The sequence below is a fragment of the Protopterus annectens genome, chromosome 2.part1 (assembly GCF_019279795.1).
Source record: "Protopterus annectens isolate FY-2018-M chromosome 2.part1, PAN1.0, whole genome shotgun sequence".
Classification (NCBI taxonomy): domain Eukaryota; kingdom Metazoa; phylum Chordata; order Ceratodontiformes; family Protopteridae; genus Protopterus; species Protopterus annectens.
Genome location: NC_056729.1, coordinates 1,297,837,680 through 1,297,859,760, shown reverse-complemented (window position 1 = coordinate 1,297,859,760; position 22,081 = coordinate 1,297,837,680).

Here is a 22,081-nt window from a genome sequence, read left to right as displayed (position 1 = left end):
CTGGGAGGCAAAGACCTTAACCATTATGTCAAATGATCTGTTTTAGTGACTAGCACTAAAAGTAAATATTAATCATTTATGTATTTATTTATTTTGCAAAAAGGGTGATGTGAGCACTAACAACACTGAGCAGATATGTTGCTAAACAGGAGGAAACACCCACAGTGCAGGAAAATGGGATAGGTTCAAGTTAATACATAGGTAATGGGTCTCACCATCAGCAAGCTTATAGCTACTAAATGTAAGGAACTAACACAGATGACCTACATTAGTGCATTAAGATATGACCAGGGAGTAATCCACTCTGACTCAGTAGTAATTAATGATCTTATATCTAGGAAATATGCTTGTACTACAACAAAGCATCTAACCAGGCAACCTATGGAGTCCCATTATTTCAGGATTTAATTCATTCAATTATATAAGAAGACATTTTAAGAGTTTTGGCAAAGCCTGTTACAAAACAGAAGACTGAATGGGCTGTAAATATACTACTGTCAGGCAAGGCCCCAGTCATAAATGATGCCAATACTCATTTTTACAAAGTAAACAAGGATATTATTTACTACCTGCTGCTTGTTTTTATCAGGAAGCTGTATGAACACAATGTTTTCTAGTTTATTCTACAGTAACAAAAGTTATGATAAAGGCCCTCTACAGGCTTCCAACTGTAGATTCATTTCCCCTTTACAGACAGAACTGAAATTGTCTGCAAAGATATTATTAGCAGTAAAGCTATAGACAATTATAATTCAACTAGTCCCTGAAAATCATGTATTTATTAAGGGTAGGCTGTGGGTCCAGAGGTTGTAGAGACATGGTTAAATATTCAATGGCTGGCTCATATTAAGAATCTAACTACGGGGAGATTACTGATTGACTTTAGCATAGCTTTTGAAACACTTATCTGGGGTTGGGGTTGGGTGAGGAAAGTACTGGAATTATATTCTACCCCCTAGCAATCTATTAGCTGGGTTCATCTACTATGTAATAATCTCTCTGCGCAAGTTTATACTAATGCTATTATTTGCAAATCAATCTCTATAGGGAGGGGTACACAGCAAGGCTGACCCCTTTTGCAGCTACTATTTGTTTTAGTGGCATCAGTGATTGATAAGCAATTTCATGCCCAACATACAGATTATAGCCCCGTCTTGGATACTGGCTCCCAGCACCTGACTGTTTGGTTAAAGGAAGACTCTGGCATCTGGCTTAATAACCCTGTCGTTCCGGTGCCTAATATGTGAAATTTATATAGACAGGCAAGGTTATAAGTAAATAGACAGAAAACTGTTATTCCCACACTGGATTTCTCTGGATCCACTGTACTTATATGCAAGAACAGACACAAATAAAAGCAGAAAATGTTTCATATCTAGACATTCTTATGTGCAAGCAAACAGCTGGAATTAAACTTTAAGCCATTATTAGAACTGTCAGGCTCAAATATAGAAATGGAAGTTCAAGCTACATTTTTAGGCTATATGCAGGCAATTAAAATTTTATTTCTGTCCAGAGTGCTTTTTCTTCTGAGTCACTAACCAAATGATACCTTCTCCTGTTATATTAAGAAGATGCAAAAATATCTGCAGACTTTATATGGAAATGGAAAAAAAACTGATTAACAGGTGAAGGATGGTTATACAATCCAAAATCGGTGGGTTTGGTTAACCAGAGTATTTTGACTCCAGGAAAGCCATAATATGCATTTTTTTTCACTAGAGTCCATCAGCCTTATAGAACCATTTGGTTTCCCCCTTCCTGTAAAGTATGGGACCTGGTGGGGGGGTGAGCAGATGGATTGAAGCAAAGTATATTGGCTGTCTCAATAGTAAGCTCTTTCATTTGGAAAGCACCAATGTATCAACTGTTAGATAAAGGCAGGGATTTTCCATATACACATTATCTGGAACCTCTCATGTCTTTCTTGGTTAAAGTGACTTAATTAAGGAGGGTCCACCACTTAGAGTGCCAGTGGTTACAATGCATACAATTATGGAGCAATCTCTCCATCAAAGAGAGTGCTAGTCAATTCTGCTATAAAATAAATCTGGAGTGGTACAATATTTTGTCTCCTCTGCAAACTCAAGAGACTACCCAAATTAACCTACTTTTATCAACACTGAATGGACAATCCTGGACCCTTCTAGGGGTTCATTTAAATAAGTGTAATGATTTGTTAAATGAGCCTTTGACCACTGGTTAATTAAGGTATTTCTAAGTAGAGTTTGGAATTAAAAAAAAACTCAGTTAGCTAAGATTGTCTATGCTAAAATGTTGCATCACAGGCATTTTACCCCAGTGAATTTACAGGCCATGGTCTAATGAAACAGGACTCTAGTAGTCATTGTAGGCATTCTTCAGCACACTACAATGATATGCTATGGACTAATTGGTCTAATGGGGATGGGGAAGCTTGGGCCTCACACACAAACAGCTACCAGTTAGGACATATACCCATTTCTGTCTATTCAGCTGCCCCACATCAGAACCAAATCTTAAAGGCTTAGAAGTGAGTTGGATTAGAGTGATAGCTGCTACCCACTTGACTGCTTTATTCTCCCATTGAAAATGTCATGCTAGTATTGAGTTAGCATCTATTATTAAGGCAGAACATAAATTGAGTAGATGGTCCTGAAATTTACTAGATAACAAAACATGGAATGAGTTTTGGTGTATTTTTAATTATCATCTGTGTTTAGGATATCAAAACTCCTAATTTGAATGAATCATAATCATAAAGATTTTAACTTACTACACTTTGCAGTTTAATTACATCTTGATATTCTCTCATACTGTACTGGTTATGTGTAAATGTTGCGGAATGGTAGTGTTTGCAAATATTTTCTTTTTAAATAAAAATGAATAAATAAATAAATAAAAATAAATAACTAAATAACTAATGGGAAACACAGTTTAAACCATTTTAACTCCTTTTCCAGTGGATATAATTATGATCATAGTTCTCTAAACTATTCCCTGAAGTTTCATTCTAACAGCCAGGTTGACTTCTATCTGCTAGCCTAGTATTATTGTTTATGATATGTAACTATTGTATTATTACCAGATGGTCAACAGAATAATAGCACTGCCACAGATGGGGACTGGCGGGCAGGGGAACTACTAGCCACTTATATCTGGACAGGGAACAGGGAGTGAGGACAAGCACAAGCTACAAAGAGTACTACATTTGAACCTTAATGGCACTTAAACTAGTACAGGGAATGGGGAGGTAACTCAGAGACAGGTATAGGGACTGTGGTGTGTGTGTGTGTGTGTGTGTGTGTGTGTGTGTGTGTGTGTGTGTGTGTGTGTGTGTGTGTGTGTGTGTGTGTGTGTGTGTGTGTGTGGGACTGTGTGTGTGTGTGTGTGTGTGTGTGTGTGTGTGTGTGTGTGTGTGTGTGTGTGTGTGTGTGTGTGTGTGTGTGTGTGTGTGTGTGTGTGTGTGTGTGTGGGACTGTGGAGAGTGTGTGTGTGTGTGTGTGTGTGTGTGTGTGTGTGTGTGTGTGTGTGTGTGTGTGTGTGCATCCGTGCGTGTGTGTTTGTGTTTATGTTAGAATGTGTTTTTGCATATGTGGGAGATGGGGGGAGTGTGATGGCCGCACAATATGGCCTTAGCAGTTAACTTATGCAGTGTGTATATCAGCAATCATCTGCAAACCATGGAAGTAACTGTGATGCAAAGATATACAAAATAGCTGATAATGAGAGCCTACCTTGTTGCTGCTAACATGTTTTTGAACTGCAAAATACTGTGTAGTGGGAGGAGTACCTTTTTAGTATGAGGTATACACCTCACGCTAGGTCCTTCAATGAATCCTTGAGATTGTCTTTTGAAGACAATTCTCCACCACTTGGAAGAAGAGTGAGCAAATATTGATCAAAAAAATATTTCTACAAACTTGATGTATATAGGTCTAACTTACAAGAGGTGAGGCACATCCTCAGGAAAAAAATATGTCCCCGGTAACAAAGAAAAAAAAAAATGAACACTGCATGTCAAGGTAGCCCTTCTGTAGCCATTCACAGCATATGCTATCAGTGAAGTATTGCCCCAGCTCAGAGCATTTTTTTGTATTGAAATGTCTCACAGATTGACGGAATGGCTTGTCTGTGCAATCTGCACATAATGTATAAGAGTTCCAGTGACTGACAAGCTATATCATGTATCTCTGACTGCAGCTCGAATGCAGGATTAAAGCTCGGAGCTACTTCTTAAAACACTAATAAAGTATTTGATTCCTTCCACCTCCATTTCCTTGCAGTGTGACTTTATGCAAGTCTCATAACCAGACATTGCTCCTAGGATGGCCCTGTAAGGGGTCACTTGTTTCCTCTGGGCTTACCTGTTTAACAAGTCTATAAAATAAACACATTTTGTATTCATACACATAATTCTTGATTAAATAAAGTGATACTGTCCCACAAGATATTAGCTTTCCATCTACCAGGGTGATATTTATTATTTGCTGTCTATTTTGCAATCATTTATCTTTATGAGCCAAGATCATGATCAATTCATTTTTAGAAGAAGCACCAAAGGCAAAGATAAAGGTGATTCTGCAGTAAAAGAGTCAAATGACCCCGAGAACGTGTGATTGCAAAAGGTAAGTTATCACAATGTCCTGCATCCTCCTGGGTAGCTACTAAGTGCATAAGAGACTTGAATGCTTCAAGTTTAATGGCATGTATATGTATATATATGTGTGTGTGTATACGTATATATATATATATATATATATATATATATATATATAAATATATATAAATATATATATATAGGTTCCATTTAAGTAATCAGAGTTTCAGACCTTTGAATTTCATATGGCTGAAATCATATGATTGAAGTTTTAAAACTTCGAACACTTGAACAGAGATCTATATACAGTGTAGAACGGGAATATTCCATTTTCCTCGCTGTAGTGCGATTTCGGAGTTGGTATATTTTAATAGCGGGGGCATGGGGTGCAGGGGAGCTTACCTCCTTGCATAAATGTGTCTTAATTTGTTTTTGTTTTTTGTTTTTTTTTAAATGTTCGAAGTTACAAAACTTCGATCATATGGTCCCAGCCATATGAGATTTGAAGTTTTATAATTCTGATTATTCAAAGTAGACCCATATATATATATATATATATATATATATATATATATATATATATATATATATATATATGTATATATATTTTGGAGGTAGACCATCTGAGGCATGGATAAGGCAGGAGTAGTCCACATCATAACTAAATCTACAAGTCAGTTTTGCCACCAGGACAACATTCTCTCTATCCAAATGAAAAATTAGTTCCAATATATTACTTGGAATATGCACTGCAGATACCCCAAACTAAGAGACGCCACAGATTCTGCAAGAAAAGAAAGATTCTGAGACAAATAATCTAAATTTTCATTAGCCCACATGTTAAAAGCATTTAATATGTATAGTGAAAGAATGAAGAGAGAGCCAAAAAAAATTTCTGATGTAGTATCTCCCCATCACTTGATAGAAAGCATTAGAGCAAACAGTTGTTGTTAATCTCTGCACTTTGAACACAGGTAACATAACTGTTCTCCATTCCCAGGTTCTAGATAATTATAACTCAAATTATAACAGATGGACATTCCATCTCTGATATAATTTTCTATAGGGTAGAGAATGCCAAGTACATTTGTTATAAAATATTTCAAATGAAAAGCATAGTCTCATTCAAGTCTCTGTATTCACTGTAGCATTAATCTGTAGTCTATTCAGAATAATGGTAGCTAGGATGTCAGTGGAACTGGAAATTGATTCCACTGGAATGATCCTGCTGTATTATAGGTAATCAGCTACCTTTGCATATGATGGAAACCTGGAAAACATGTATACCTGAGCAGGACTTACTGGGTCTATATTTTTGACAAGTTTCAGGCTGCTGCACTTGATAAGATTCAACGCAGAACAATGAAAGCCCATCTCTACACAGTGGGAATGCCACCAGGTGGTCCACTGACCATCTATCAATGCCACTCCATAATGCATTCAGTATTCATGAAGCACCATATAGTACTGGAAGGGAACAGATCACTCAGAAGATATCATGCATATCGCATATCAGCCACATAACTATGTAACTGAAAATGTAAAACAAGCTCTGATTGCATGTAACAGTTTTGAGTTCTAGGAAATAGTCAAATGCAAGAAGCTTTCAGGGAATCATAAATATAATAAGTATCCTATAATCAACAATACCTGGTAATGTCCACGTCTCATGTTACATTGCCTCTGTTGCAAAATGGTAACATGATGCAGTCAAAGTTGCTGTAAATAATGTTCTACTTGAAATGGGTGTTAAGTGGAATGGCTAAGATACATACCATTGTAAGGCCTAATAGAGTGTCTGCAGGGAAGATAATTTGCAGAATTGTGATGCAGTAACAGAAGAGAAGCTGAAAGGAATTAAGTAGTTAAACACATCCACAGGTGTTGCTGAAGACAGTTTTTCTTCAGTAGTATAGCAACACCACTTTGTATATTGGGAACACCAACCAAAGATCTGCACCATCCATAAAGCCAGATATGCATAGTTGAACACTGTGACCACCGTAGGTAGGAATTTCCTGCATTAGCATACGCCATCATACCTAAACACATTACCTTTCTGCAGCACTGAGTGAGTAGTCCACATCTCTCCAGCACACTCACCTGTTCTATTGACTCTTTCAGGATGCCAGCAATACACGTATGTTGTGACTTCAACAATAACTGATATCCTTACAACAGCAGGCTAAGGTCTGTTCAGCATCCATCTCTATACTGAGCTGGCATGCTGATATTGCACACAAGGTCGACAGTATTGTATATAAGCATTTGTTAACCACAGTGAATCTCCATGAGCCTTTTAGTCATCCCGATAGGAATGTTTGATTAAGTGACTTGCTCAGAATCATACTGTAGATAAATAAAGGCTAATGGAATCCAACCATAGACTACAGGAAGTAGTTCATTAATGATCCATTGCCCTAATCTTCTACGCTAACTACCAGCTGATGTTGCTGTATATTATATGATGTCTGGTGACTCTATTATGGTATAATATCTGTCCATGAGACTGTTTTCCCAACCCTGTATGGAGAGGCAGAGAACATCTGTACCTGATCATTTTGGTGCGTTTATTGCCTTGCAGTCCATCAGAAGCTCAGAACACTACCTAGTGTGCTGCATGGCTTGTGATAGATGATAAAGTTTTACAGATAAGTAAGTACATGCATTCCAGTACACTTGATGGCTTCAGCTATACTACTGTTTTGATAAATGTGTCCTCAAGTGTATCTGTGTTTGCGTTTTATCTGTCATAAACAGAACTGTACCTAACTGCAATCATACCAGAAACAAATCATTATTTTCTTCAGGTTTATTAGAGCAACAGTTATAGTTTATTGACCCTTCGTAATGTCAGGCCTGAACCTTTTATTGAATATAAAGACAGCACCAAGACTATTGATACATTTCATCTACATCTTCTGTTTACCTATAATAATCATAATCTGCTTCAGTTATCCATACCCTACTGTGATATGGCTCCCAGCATAGAAGAAATTCCTCAAACCATAGGAAACATCAGTGAACAGCAAGCTATTTTGTAGCATCTATTTTAGAGTTATATATGTATCATCAACTTACCTTAGTAAGAGCTGCACATATGACAAATATGCTGTTTTAAATTACTTCACTAACTCTGTTATTTCAATAACTGTATTCTCAATTAGGAAACTTCTGGTGTAATAGCTGTAAAAATGAGACGACTTTGACATGTAAATCAAAACTTATTACCTTAAATTAAACCATTATTAACTTATACTAGTTCATTAATATCATGTTATGCTGCTATCTTTTATCACGGCAATAACTAAATCCTGTATTAATAATCTTCAACTGCAGTGAGTATATACATTTCAAGCACCTGACATGTTTGAATCATACTTTTATTGATTTGTCTTAAAACATTATTAGCCTAAACTAACGTGATAAATTAATGGTCTGTTATCAACTTCTAAATGAGAAAAGTGAAGGCATGCAATGTAGATAGTTTAATTTATTGAAAGAAAAAAAATAACACTGTATTTCTGAAACATGCTGTCTTGTTCCATATATGCTATCTAGCAGCTATTTTTCCTTTTGCTATATTCAAAAGATGCTTGTCAACTTACTGGACTGACAATATCAAAGAGAATTCTTGTGACCAAAGCTGCAACTGTTTGAAAGAAACATTTCTAGCTAACTGACCATATCATTTAAATTCTCCATTTTTCAGTTTTCTTTTTTTGAGGTTGAACTTTGTCACCTGAAAGGCTGAATCTCCCATGTGGGGAGGAGGGTCTACACAGACACACCTCATGGGAACTACATATTATACTGCATGTTCAGGGGACGCTCACAGGCAGCTTGCAGTGCAAGATTTTATTTTAGTACATGTTTAATACTGGATATGCATCACTTAACACCTGTCAAACATAAAATGCCTAGGTGTCTGACTTTGCTTCACAATTCGCAGACTGCAAGTCTGCATGTCACAGCCATTGTATATAGCAGCTCTGTGTTTACATTATATGTCTTAGGTTACATGTCCTGATCTGAGCTGAATATACTGTCTTATCTTGACCACTGACATCATCATTGTTGGCTTGGTGTGGTAGGCAGTGTTTTTCACGTAGCCATTGTTGGTGCATTACAGTATTACTATTTAAGCTTTTGTGAAAAAAGGCTCTAGTGGCCATGTCTGGATCATACTGAAGATTTCAAGATGCCTTCGATGGTACTAAGGCATTGATTTCCTGCCCTTTGCTTGCAATGCAAAACACTCTCTTGATTACTTTACCTGTGAAGGTATGTTTTCTGTTGTACCTGTCTTGGCAAATGTTTGAGGATACTGTGTTTGACTCATCACCCCTAGTTATATTAAATTGGGATCATTGGTGGCAGATGTGAAAGTTGTACATGTTTCATGGTTGGAAGGCACATCTCCCCCATACCATCATCTTTCTTCCATGCATACTCATTCCAGACTAAATAAATATTTTGCACTGCCTCTCTTTTGTGTGTCTTAATCTGTCTGCATTAATGACATCTAGATATCAACATCAACATCTAGATATCATCTGTGTGCCCTGTTCAATCACAGCCTCACCTCAGGCTTTGTTCCTACCGAATGGGCATCAACATCTAGATATCACCTGTGTGCCCTATTCAATCATAGCCTCACCTCAGGCTTTGTCCCTACCGAATGGACATCAACATCTAGATATCATCTGCGTGCCCTATTCAATCATAGCCTCACCTCAGGCTTTGTTCCTACTGATTGGGCATCAACATCTAGATATCATCTGTGTGCCCTATTCAATCACAGCCTCACCTCAGGCTTTGTCCCTACCGAATGGACATCAACATCTAGATATCATCATTCCTTCCCCCTGGATTTCATTCTCTCTGATCTGACCACCTAAGTAGAAGAGGTGGTGGTGTAGCTTTAATCTACTCCAGCCACTTGTCCATCACTCCTTACCCTAATCCCATCCCTTCTTTCAATAATGCTGAACTTGTAACTGGCCTACTAAAAATAAACAACCATAAAAGCATCTGCATCGTTTCCCTCTATATTCCTCCTGGTAACAGCAACAATACCCTGGAAGACATCCTCTCCTGGACCTCCTCTAATATTAAGCTAGAAGCCTGCATTATGGGAGATGTAAATATTGACTGGGAAAAAATCATTAACCCTAATCCCACCATAACAATCAACCTAGTGAACTTCACTCAGCTTACTAACTCCATTACTAGACCTAACAAAACCAACCCCCCAGGCGCCATACTTGACTGGATCATAGTATCTCATCCTAACATAGTCATAAAATCTGGTGTCATTCCTGACCCATTAGGAGACCACCTCCCTGCCTTCACCCTTTGAGCTACACCCACTTCCCCACACTCTCACCAGTGCATTCATACTCATAACCTATATAACTTTAACCCTACTACTTTCTCTGACTCCCTTAAGCTAACTAACTGCAACCCCTAAAATCTCTACCATTAGACGCAGCTGTTGACTATTTCCATTCAACGTTCATAACTGTCTTCAACTCCCCTAGCTCCAATAAGAACAAAAAGAGTTAAAATAAAGACTGCCTCATGGCTCACTAAAGATACCAAAATGATTATGCTACAAAGGGATAAAACCTGGAAAACCTGGAAAGCCTACCTCCAATATAAACAGCCAGAAATCTTACTTAAATATAAACAGCTGAGAAACCCAGCCAAAAACAAGTCATTAGAGAGAAAAAATCTTATTACATCAAACTACAAGTAAATCATGCAAAAAAACCCCAAACAATTCTGGAACTCTAATTCCCTCCTTAGGCCAGGTACAAAAAACAACCCCTGTCCTGACACCAGCAAATCTGACCTTGAAATTGCCTCACTGTTCAATACCTTCTTCACCTCTTCTATTGCTGAGCTAACCATTACCTTTACCAACAATAACCCTCCAGCCCTCCCTGCTAAATCTTCCCTTCCCTCCCCCACTTCTTTTGAACTCAAACCCGTCTCCCCCAACCTAATAAAGAAACTTTTCTCTAAACTAAAGCCTTGCTCCAATGCCCCTGACAGCATTCCTTCCTCCTTCCTAAAAATAGCCTCAGGCATTATTGCTCCACCTATCAGCATCCTGATCAATAGATCACTACTTGAATCCTATGTACCCAAACTATGGCGTACTGCATTTATTCTTCCACTCCACAAGGGTGGCAAAAACTGGAACGTCTCCAATTTCCACCCCATAGCCATACTCTACCCAATCTCCAAACTTCTTGAAAAATGCATCCCCCTGCAGCTCTGGCCATTCTTTACCAAACACCAGCTACTCTCTCCTACCCAACACGGCTTCCGCTCTCCTTCTTGCATTCTGTCAATTTAGCCCGTGACTCTGGTAATATGGTATCCTCTGTTCTGCTGGACTTATCTAAAGCTTTTGATGTCATCTCCCATACCCACCTTCTAAACTATCCCTCTAATCTCAACCTTTCCCAAAAAACTCTTTCCTGGTTCTCCAGCTATCTTTCAGACAGGTCCCAAGCCATGAAATGGGGCCAGGCCACCTCCAATTTCCTTCCTACCCCTACTGGAGTACCCCAAGGTTCCATACTTGGCCCGTTGCTGTTCAATATCTTTATTAATGACTTTCACAAAGCCATGCCTAATACCAAAATTGTGCAATACGCTGATGATTCCACTTTGATCTGCTGTGCCACTAACCTAACAGAGCTCCAATTTCTGACACAATCTGCCTTTTCAACCACCGAAAACTGGATGTTCCAAAATCACCTCTCACTAAATGCCAACAAAACTAAGATCCTTCTATTCTCTCCCTCAAAATCCTCCCCTCTTGATAAAAACTCACTTCAAATTACAAGCCTTAGCAACTCCACTATCGAGGTCGTACCCTCCGCCAAACTTCTTGGTGTCACCATGTCACAAATCACCTAAAATTTAACACTCATATCCAGCTAAACATCAAGAAAACACACATAAAACTTGGCCTACTTTACAGAAACAACCACTTCTTCTCTCCTACCACCAGACAAACTCTCGCCACAACCTGTCTCCTCCCCTCTCTACTGTATGGCGCTCCTCTGCTCACTAATTTATCTTCCACACTTACCTCCAAACTGGAAGTATGTTACAACAAAATCTCCAGATTCACCACCAATGCCAAATCCTCCTCTCATCACTGCACCTCCCTTCACTCATTAAACTGGCTTGAACTCTCCAATCTACTTGACTTTCTCGAAATCACCACAGCCCACAAATTATTGTTCCAACCCACTAACTGCCCTGCACTATCCAATATACTACAACCATATACCCCCGTCAGATCCCTTAGATCTACCCACCAAAACCTGATCACCATTCAAAAACCCAAGCGCTCAGCTGGTCAGCTTCTGTTACCCTTTTCCCTAGCAAAAAAATGGAATGCTCTGCCCTCCACACTGAGGACCTGTGACAACCTTAATAACTTTAAAACTCAACTTCATTCTACCTCTATCTAAACAGGAAATGCAGCTGTGCTCTTCAGCCTATACCTCTCAAGCTCTCCTCCCCCTTTACTCCTGGCTAACCTTCTTACCTTCCTAACCTCACTCTCAAATGTAGATCGTATATGTAACTAAACAGTAAAATCTAGCTATTATGCTATATGCCTGTCTTTTTCTCCTGAACAAAACTGCAACTGTTTGTTTTTTTCTTTTTTGAATGCAACCTGTTGTTTGTAATGCAAACTGTCTTTGAAATTATTCATGTAAGTAAACTTTGTGTTGTGGAGATTTTCTCCCCAGGTCTCCACTGAAAACAGGCCCCCCGAGCCCAATGGACCTCCCCGGTCATCAAACTGGAATAAATAAATAAATAAAATCTGTGTGCCCTGTTCAATCACAGCCTCACCACAGGCTTTGTCCCTACCGAATGGCGTACTGCTACAGTCATCCCTCTCCATAAAAGGGGAGCAAGTACAGACCCCGGGAATTATCACCCCATTAGCCTGACGAGTCTGATATGTAAAGCTATGGAGTGCACCATCATGGACATAATTAACATGGATATAGGGAATCTCCAAACTCTAGATCCCATGCAATTTGGTTTTGTGAAAGGTAGATCATGCTTGCTCATCCTGGTTGACTTCTTTGAGTCAGTCACCAGAGCTGTGGATGAGGGCAAGGCAGTTCATACAGCCTACCTCGATCTGGCCAAGGCCTTTCAAAAATGTTCCCCACTCCGGATTTATTGATAAACTCACCAGACTAGGCATCAGCATGGGTTCATAGGTTCATAGGTTCATACTAGGCTATCTGCCCTAGGGCATTTATAAGCCTAGCCAGAGTTGTGTGGCTTTCACCACCCCTTAGGTTGAAGAATACTATACCCATTAGTTTGCCGTGCCTCTGTCCAGCAGTGATACAGAGATGATCCCCGGGGTAAACCTACGATCTCCCATCCACTGGTCAAGATTCCTCTTGAACAGAGCCAGCAAGGTGCTCTGTCTCACATGGACCGGGATTCTGTTCCACAGCATAGGGAGTCTCTGGGTGATGAATCTGTCCCTCCAGCATGTCCTATTTATATCCGTGTTGAGGTTTAAGTCTCTTGCTCTTGTGGCTCTGGTGGATTTGGATTTTTGAGGTGGAACATGTCCATTAATATCGGGTTGGACATGGCCTTGTATGTCAGGCACAGGTCACCTCTGAGCAGATGGTATGCGACTGAATAGAGCTGGAGTTTCTTCAGTCGGGCAGCATATGGCATATTTTTGAGCCCCTTTATCCTTTTGGTGAGGAACTTTTGGGGTCTTTCCAATTGCTGCAGGTGTCGGGTAAGATACATTCGAATGGGGCATTGTACTCAATCATTGGTCTGATAAGTGAAGAGTACAGGGGAACAATGACCTCCCTTGATCTGGATGTGAATCCCTTCATAATCAGGTGGGCAATGTAGAAGGTCCTCCTAACCACTTTGGCAATGTGAGTGTCAAAAGAAAGGTTACTGTCAACTTGGGTCCCTAGGTCCCTGATAACCTCTTCTGTGCTTAATGGATTGCCACCTATGTGGTAACTTGGGGTTACCTTGTTTTTACCAAAGGGTATGACTATACATTTTTGGCATTTAGCTTAAGGCCATGGCTCTGGCACCAGTTATCCATTTCTATGAGACCTCTCTGAAGGATATCTATGTCTGATGGATTTTCAACTATGGCCCAGTTTGCAGTCATCTGCAAACTTTGTCAGCCACAATCCTCCTATGTTTGCCTGCACTTCTGAAAAGTAGATGCCGAACAAGAGGGGCCCAGGACTGAGCCCTGTGGGACACCGCTTGTGACCGGCTTGAGTCTGACATGGCACCAGCAACTCTAACCCTGTGGGTTCTGTCCTTGAGCCAGTTTGCAACCCATCTTGTGACATATGGGTTTACATTTAAGCTGGTGAGCTTTTCTATGATACCCGAGTGGGGTATTGTGTCGAAAGCTTTTGCAAGGTCAAGGTAGGCTGTGTGAACTGCCTTACCCTCATCAATGACCTTGGTGACTGTTTCAAAAAAGTCGACCAAGTTCAAGAGGCATGATCTGCCCTTGACAAAGCCGAATTGGGTAGGATCCAATGTCTGTAGGTCCCCTATGTCTTTATTTATGAGTTCCATTATGATCCTCTCCATAGCTTTGCAGACCAGGCTTGTTAAGCTTATGGGGCGGTAATTACCAGGGTCCGTAGAAGCACCACCTTTGTGGAGTGGGACCACAGTTGCCGTACGCCACTCTTTGGGTATGTATCCTGTGGTAAGGCTAAGATTAAACAGCAGCCTTATGTGTGGGTTTAGTTCCTCATTGAGTTCATGTAGCACGCAGCCGGGGACACCATTCGGTCCCATTGATGCTGTGTTTTTAGCTTTAGAGAGAGCAAGTCTCACCTGGGCATTTGAGATGATTGGGAGGCTACACTCTGCTGGGATAGATATTTCTCCTTTTGGGGGGGAGGGAGGGGAGAAATTTTCACTGAACCTGTCTGCCAGTATGTTTGCAATGTCTGTGGGTTCAGTGATTTTTGTATCGTTTTGGACTAATTCTGAGCATATCTGGGAGTTTCCGCCCAGATTTCTAACATAGCTAAAGAAGGCCTTATGATTGTCTTTTGAGTCCTTGGCAATTTTTCTCTTAAAGTTGGCCTTGGATGATTTTATGAGTGATCGTTGATTTTTTACTAGTATTGATCAGAGATGTCTTCCCTTTTAGGGATTTTGCTCTATCTTGTAGTAGCTTTCTCCTCTTGTTGTAAAGTTTGTTTATGGCTGGGGTCCACCAGATTGGGTGCTTGCCTTTGGTGGAAAGGGTCTTGATTTTATTTGGGATTGCTTGATCCATGCAATCCTGGAGGTGCTCGTAGAAAGCATTTGTAAGGGATTCAGCAGCGTGGGTTGTGGTTTCCAATGGCTCAGGGGCCTTGAAGGATACCACACCAGTCTTAAGAAGTGTGAAGTTGGCTTTTGAGAAGTTCTTCACTGTGGTCTTTTTTGTTGGGGGTGGGGCGGGAATGTGGATGTCCAGTGAGATTAGTTTATGGTCTGATCTCACCAATGAGGGATATACTTCCGGTGTGGAGCATTTTGTCCCCATGTTTGTGATGATCAGGTCTAGTATATTTTCACCTCTTGTGGAAATGGTGACAAGTTGTTCCATAGCATTTGAGTTTATGAACTCCAGGAACCTTTGGGCTAGGGTATTGGGGCTTGAGTAATGTTCCCAGTCTATGTTTGGGTAGTTGAAGTCACCCAATATGATGGTGTTTGGAGAGACATTTATACTCTCCAGTGTCTTCAGGAAGGCTGTGTGGGGTTCCTGAGTTTGAGAGGGTGGCCTGTAACATGCTACAAACTGTAGAGCAGTTTTGCCTATGGTTAATTGCACCTGAATGGTCTCTGATGCTTTGTGAGTTGCCACCAGCCTGGAGGTGTGGGTATCCTTGATGAATATGGATACACCCCCTCCTTTTGTGGTACGGTCCGGGTTTTGGGGCCGGAACGCATGTTATGAGGTAAAACTTGATAGTGCCGGGGTGCTCTCAGGAGCCTTGAACCAGGTTTCAGTCACAGCACAGACATTGATGTTCTTCATACTGAGGAGGGCTTCGAGGGCATTCATCTTGAGATTTAGACTTCTGGCATTGAGCAGCATTACCCTTAGTTTTTTTCCATTATTGTTTTCTAGGGCGGTGGGTTTAGAATTTGAGCCTTGCCTAAAAAAGGCACTATGGGGGTGGCAAGAGCCTTTGCCAATATCCAGAAACCCAGGGGTGACAGGTGCAAGCCATCCCTTGCGAAGCAGCGTGGCTTGTCAAGCATGTCATTCCAGGAAGACAGACATTGGATCCCCTTAGAATGACACCAGAAATTAAGCCAAATATTAAAACTGATCATTTTGTCTCTGTATTGTGGCATCATTCTTGGTGAAGGTAGGATACTGCTCAGGGTCAGGGTCATACCAGCCTGGGCTACATAATCTGAGAGCTCCTATATGTCTCTTTTCATGTAGTCCAGGGAGGTACATCTCAGGTCATTCACACCGGCATGGACAATGACTGAGTCATACTTGTACTTGCTGTGGAGTGACCTGAGTGCTTGTGTTATGTGGCAGATTCTAGCCCGACAGGCAGCTTACTGTGACCCTCTCCTTGTTCAGTCTGGTGAGTGGGACGTCAGTGTGTCTGACTATGGAGTCACCTATGACAAGTGTGTCTGGCATTGTGTTTGGCCTTAAGGGCTGTGACTGATTTGCACACTGACTTTGTGATCTATGTGTTGCTTGTGTTATGTCATGAGGTGGCAGTTGTTTGGGTGCCTGCTTTGGAGGCCTCTGCTGTTTTGATAGATTTTTGATCAGTGCCTCCGAGTATGTCTTTGTGTGTTTATGTGTTTGATTTGTAGTTGTGATAGTTCTATGTGAGACTGGGTTTATGGTGTGTGTGGTTACCTTCTCTTCCTGTCTGGTTTTGCCAGTCCTGAGTTGAGAGAGCTCAGCCTCCAGTTTGGCTATATAGTTGCATCTTTCGCATGTATTTGTGTTTTGTGGGAGGAGGAGAGGGTTGTCTGTGTACATGAGGCAATTGTAACATTGCCTCAATATTCCCAGATTCACCAGCTGAGCAGGAGAGGACGCTAGCAACTGACCCTTTGACATGCTAGAAGAAATGAAAAAGTTTGCTGTGTAACTGAGTCAGAAAGGACATATAGGGAAGTTGGTACTCAAAGGGGTTTTAAGCTAGTGAAGTACTTTGTATAATATAGAAGTGCTTTACCTGACTAAAAAATGCTTTAGGAATAAGTGCTGAGCTTTACAGATAGAGAATAGACTGTTTAGATTACAAGTAGAGCAGTTCTAAGGGAAAAAATGAAGAGCAGACTTTACGGAGCCAGAAATAGTTTAACCTTGTTTAACCGGCGCTGCCCGATGGTGCTCTAGTGGCAACTCCACGCTAAATGCAGAAAAGGCAATAAGTCAGTAGTACAGGCTAGCACACTTTAGTGGGCAGCCAAACAATTAAATTAAACAGCAAACAAACACTTTTCGACTTGAATTAGACTAATTTCGACTAAAATGTACTTTTAAGTGCAGATAATAAAAAATGCAGTAAATAACTATGAAAACAGTTAAAGCTTGCTCTAGGTAAGCAGTAGAAGGTAAAACAAATATAAAAACAGCAGGATACTTAATCAGGAAAGCAGTCACTTTTTTCAGTTCTCTGTAGCCAGGAAGACTCACAGGACCCGCGGGAGTGTGGTGTCTAATATTCAAAAAAAAAAAAAGAGGCAGATTTTAACCAGGGAAACTAAAAAGCCAAGAAAATGAAATGGTCCAAAATGACCAATTACTCAGCTTCTTGTGCTGAGGTCACTTCCCTCAGACAGGTGGGCTATTCAAGCTCCCCACTCCCACTGGGTGAGCTAGAAACTTCCTTCTATCCAAGTAAGGCAATGGACAACACAGGAACACAACACAGCCCAGCCCAGGATACAGCAAGGCCTGTAAACTGGTCTAACTAGGAGAGGAGAAACAAGGATGTCACCTATGTCACTAGGTGGGCTGTAGAACCCACAAAGTAGTCACAGATAGAACCCACAGTGTGAAAGTAGAGGACTCCAAGTCAGACTGCCAACCAGTCATGGTGGGAGTCCACAATGGATCAGAGTCCTTTCTGTTTGGCATCTACTTCTTCTAAGTCCAGGCCAACATGGAGGACCGAAGGGCCCAGCCATTAATGCTCAGCAGATGTAGACCTCCTGCAGAAAGTTATGTGCCCAACCAATGACTGGTGTCAGATGGCAGAAATAAAACCAGAGACCAATGATGAACCATCATGTGGTTTAAAACCAAAAATTTCCACTAATTTGCCACATTCATGGGAGAAAAATTCTGAACACTGACATTGACCATTGATGGAACACCTGGGAACTGACAATTATAAAAGAGACACACCTTGGCTGGACTACTTCGAAAGTCCCTTCTGTACATCACCACTGTAGTCCAAAAGTCAGTGTGGCACATCTCATTCATCATCTCTTTGGTCTCTAGGTCTCATTAGGTCCTCGCATCATTATTAACTCTTCTTCATCTCTATCACTCCTTCACATGCAGCAGTCAAGTGACCACAAAACCTCACTAGACACAGAGGACACTAGCCAACAAACACAAAGTCCTACACAGGCTCAAACAAAAACTTCTACAGTACAAACACACAAAAAGACTGAAAACTTCTCTTCGATCATCTACAATTAGAGCCATCTTCTGCTCTTCTACTTGCTAATTCATGTCTGACCCAGCTCTGTTAGCTACTACTGGCCTCCAGATCAGAATCCCCAATCCACACACACCCAGAGACCTCAACCTCATTACCACAATCCTCAGAACAATGCCTGCATGCAGAATAATGAACAGAGACTGCCCATGCTCTGTAGACACCTCACTATACATGTTCAAAGGGAAAACACCTCACTCTCAAAGAGAAATCTTGATGGGTGGATGGGAAATAGAAAGGGAAATGGGTGGATGGGAAATAGAAACTGGGACTTAAAATGACACTGGCATGACTGGCAGTAGATGTGATGGGCTAGGCTGGGCCAGGGGCTGAGCTAGGCTTGTAATCTATCAGGGCCCACCAGCTACAAACCTATGAACCTGGCCATCATAATAATAACACATCTTCTCCCATTGCTATCAAAATAAATCATTTTCATTGCTATATGTAGCATTGCTTCATCTTGCTATGTTTGCATTGTGTATCTACTGGATGTCTTGATCTGACATGTATTATACTCTTTTGGAAAAAATCTTAATAATTCAAAAAAATTGAACATACTAATGAACATCTTCATTATATGAAATTTAATGCTTCAATATATTGAATATACTACACTGGATATAAAAAAATCAATAAAAAAAAACAAAAGACTGGCTGGCAACACACTGCTAACACCCCATCTCAGCACACACACACACACACCACACACACACACACACACACACACACACACACAACACACACACACACACACACACACACACACACACACACAAACACACACACACACACACACACACACACACACACACACACACACACACATACATAAAAACATACATTCAAACACTCATATATGCACCAACCAAATAAACATAACAATTAGTAATAGATTCTTCAATCTATATCAAAATATATGGCATTCGAATAACGATCAAGAAAAAAAAAAGATCATCAATTAATGCCATTTCTCAAAGGTCAAATGTCAGGATTGTATCTAGTAGTCATGTTCTTAGATTTAGTCTCTTTGTACTGATTTTTGTTAGATTGCTGTGTGTTGTTTTGACGTCAGAGTCTTAGATTTTAAGTCTTCCTATAGACAGAAAAGTACATTTGTGTGTTCTTTTGTCTCTCAGCAGTAATCATTTGAAGTTCAGACCTCATATCAGTCAGAAAATGTATTGTAATTCTTTCAAATTCTAAAAGCAATAAAAGCTGCTTAATTTTAATTTGTTTAATTTATGGACTTAAGTGTTATTGCTGGTTTTGGCTCAATTAACTAGAGCTGCTCTGTGTTTGATGTCCTTTGCCACAGGTCTGGAGTGTTTCTGCTTGAATCCAAGCCTTCCAAATCTAAGAACAATAAATTACATATATTTTGAGACCTCTTTTTAAGCGCAACCTGGATAACTGGATGGGAAACAGAAAATATACCCCTGGAATTCCACCCATGTCCCTGCTGGACAGGGGAATTGGGTGCTAATTTTTCTAAACATGGGCTAAACTCTTGGCTAGGCTTATAAGGGCCTCAAGGTCAAAAGCCTAGTAACCTCCTATGATCCTATAATCCTATGATCTGCACTTTTCAATTGTATTTTACTGTTTTACTGCCTTAATTTGTGCCTTTTACAGTTTTTACTGTTTGTGTCTCTTTCATTATCTGCACTTGTTTTGCACTGAAATACTGCTCAGTTAGCATAGACTAGATCCAGACTTACTGAGTCTAGCCTGATCTTCATATATTTGGACTCAAATCCAGCCATCTTACATTAAAAAAAGGCTCCCCTGCACCCTTATGGCAGAATATTGTGGATATAACCTTGTCTGAGCTGGGGATTGCTGGAGGAAGGAACATTGTGTGTTTTCATACTGGCAGACTAGTTTAAAACTACTTTATATAAGCCTCACATTTGCGTGTAGCTGTGCACTGTGCAATGGCAGTTAGTGGTGCCCTGTATAGATGCAAATGCTCATAAACACCTTTTCTCCTAGACACCAGTCAGTGAAACTCTCCCAGGCTTCCCTACTGCTCTGCAGGCAGCTCAGCTGCATACTCTGCTGCTCTGCGGGCAACTTAGCTGCGCACTTCAAAAAGCTGATCTAATTTGCCCTTCTCACAAATTAGTAGTCAAACATTACCTGCTACTATGGACAGTTTCCCAACATTTCTCAAGCCAGCCTGATTGATATGGGCATCCTGAGGCAATGTAGCAATTGCAATTGTCTTATGTATACTGACAACCACTTGCTACTAAAGCAAATAGAGTATGTGAAAGATGTAACTATACTATGAAACTAGAAGCAGTTATCTCATGAAACAATAAAGAAGACATCAAGCTGATTGTCAGCACACACGTATCTCCTCCCACACAAGATAATACACATAAATCCACATATGTGGAGGTGCTCACTAAGAGCCTTCCAAAAGACCAGAGACCTCCCAAGCACAGGCAACCCACACATATTGGTACATGAACAGCATCCACTACTACACATAACACACATATCAGTGTCTCAACAATTATGCCCACTAAGGCAAAACACCTCAAAATCTAATATCCTGGTCAATAGTGAGACACACAGATGTCCCCCTCACCAGGTTGAGCAAGGAGCAGGTCATGGTCAGCTGCCTGTCAGGTCCCAGGATCCATAAAATTATGCACACACTCAAGTCACTTTAGCAAGAATTAATGTTATGACTTTGTCATTGTACATGTTGGAGTGAGTGACTTGAGATGTACCTCTCTGGACTATATGAAGAGAGACATGACTGAACTCTCAGATGATGTGTCCCAGGCAGGTATGACCCTAGCCCTTAGCAGCATTCTACCTACACCTGATATAATGCTACAATACAGACAAAAAATGATTGATTTCATTATTTGGCTTAGCTTCTGGTGTCACTACAGGGCGATCCAGTATTGGTCTGCTTGAGAAGGCATGGTCGACAGACAACACTGTTTTGCCAGAGATGGCCTTCACCTGTCTCCTCAGTGCTTTCAGATACAGGAAAAGATGTTTGCCTCTACGATAATGCCTTTTTTAGGCAATGTCAAAATAACAAAACTTCTCATGTAAAGAAATCCAGTAGAGAGAACTTCAAGGTCATGCTGCTTAATGCTATTAGCCTAAACAGTAATCTGCACTCCCTGGAAGCATTCTTCACCATGGAAGATGTTGACATCTGTGCAGTCACTGAGGCTTGGTTCAAGGCCACAGAGAGCACCGCAGTCACAAGCCTAGAATGTTTTTCACAGACCCCAAAACAAGTGTGAAAGTGCCTAAGATGGAGGTGTATCCATCTTCATTAAATTCAAATATACCTCAAGACTGGTAAAACAGTACAACTCTCTTGAGCTACTCCAGGTCCAAATAACTATAAGTAAAATACCTTACCACATCATCACCAGCTACAGGCCCAAACCATGACCCAGGAGATGCACACCACCTACCTGGACTTGCTAGAGTCACTTAGTATGCAACCAAACACCTTGGGAGATTTAAACTATCCTTCCATTGACTGGGTGACTTACAGTAGCACAAACATGATTGTTTTGTGGTTCCCGGACTTTGTTAATTCAAGTGCCCTGGAAAAGTTGGTCTGCACTTTGTAGTGCTCACTAACATGGAAGGCCACTATGTGTTGCCCTCCCTGGTAAGATCTGATCACAAATCTGTCTCGTTTGAAGTAAAGATCAGACCTGAGACCCACACAGGA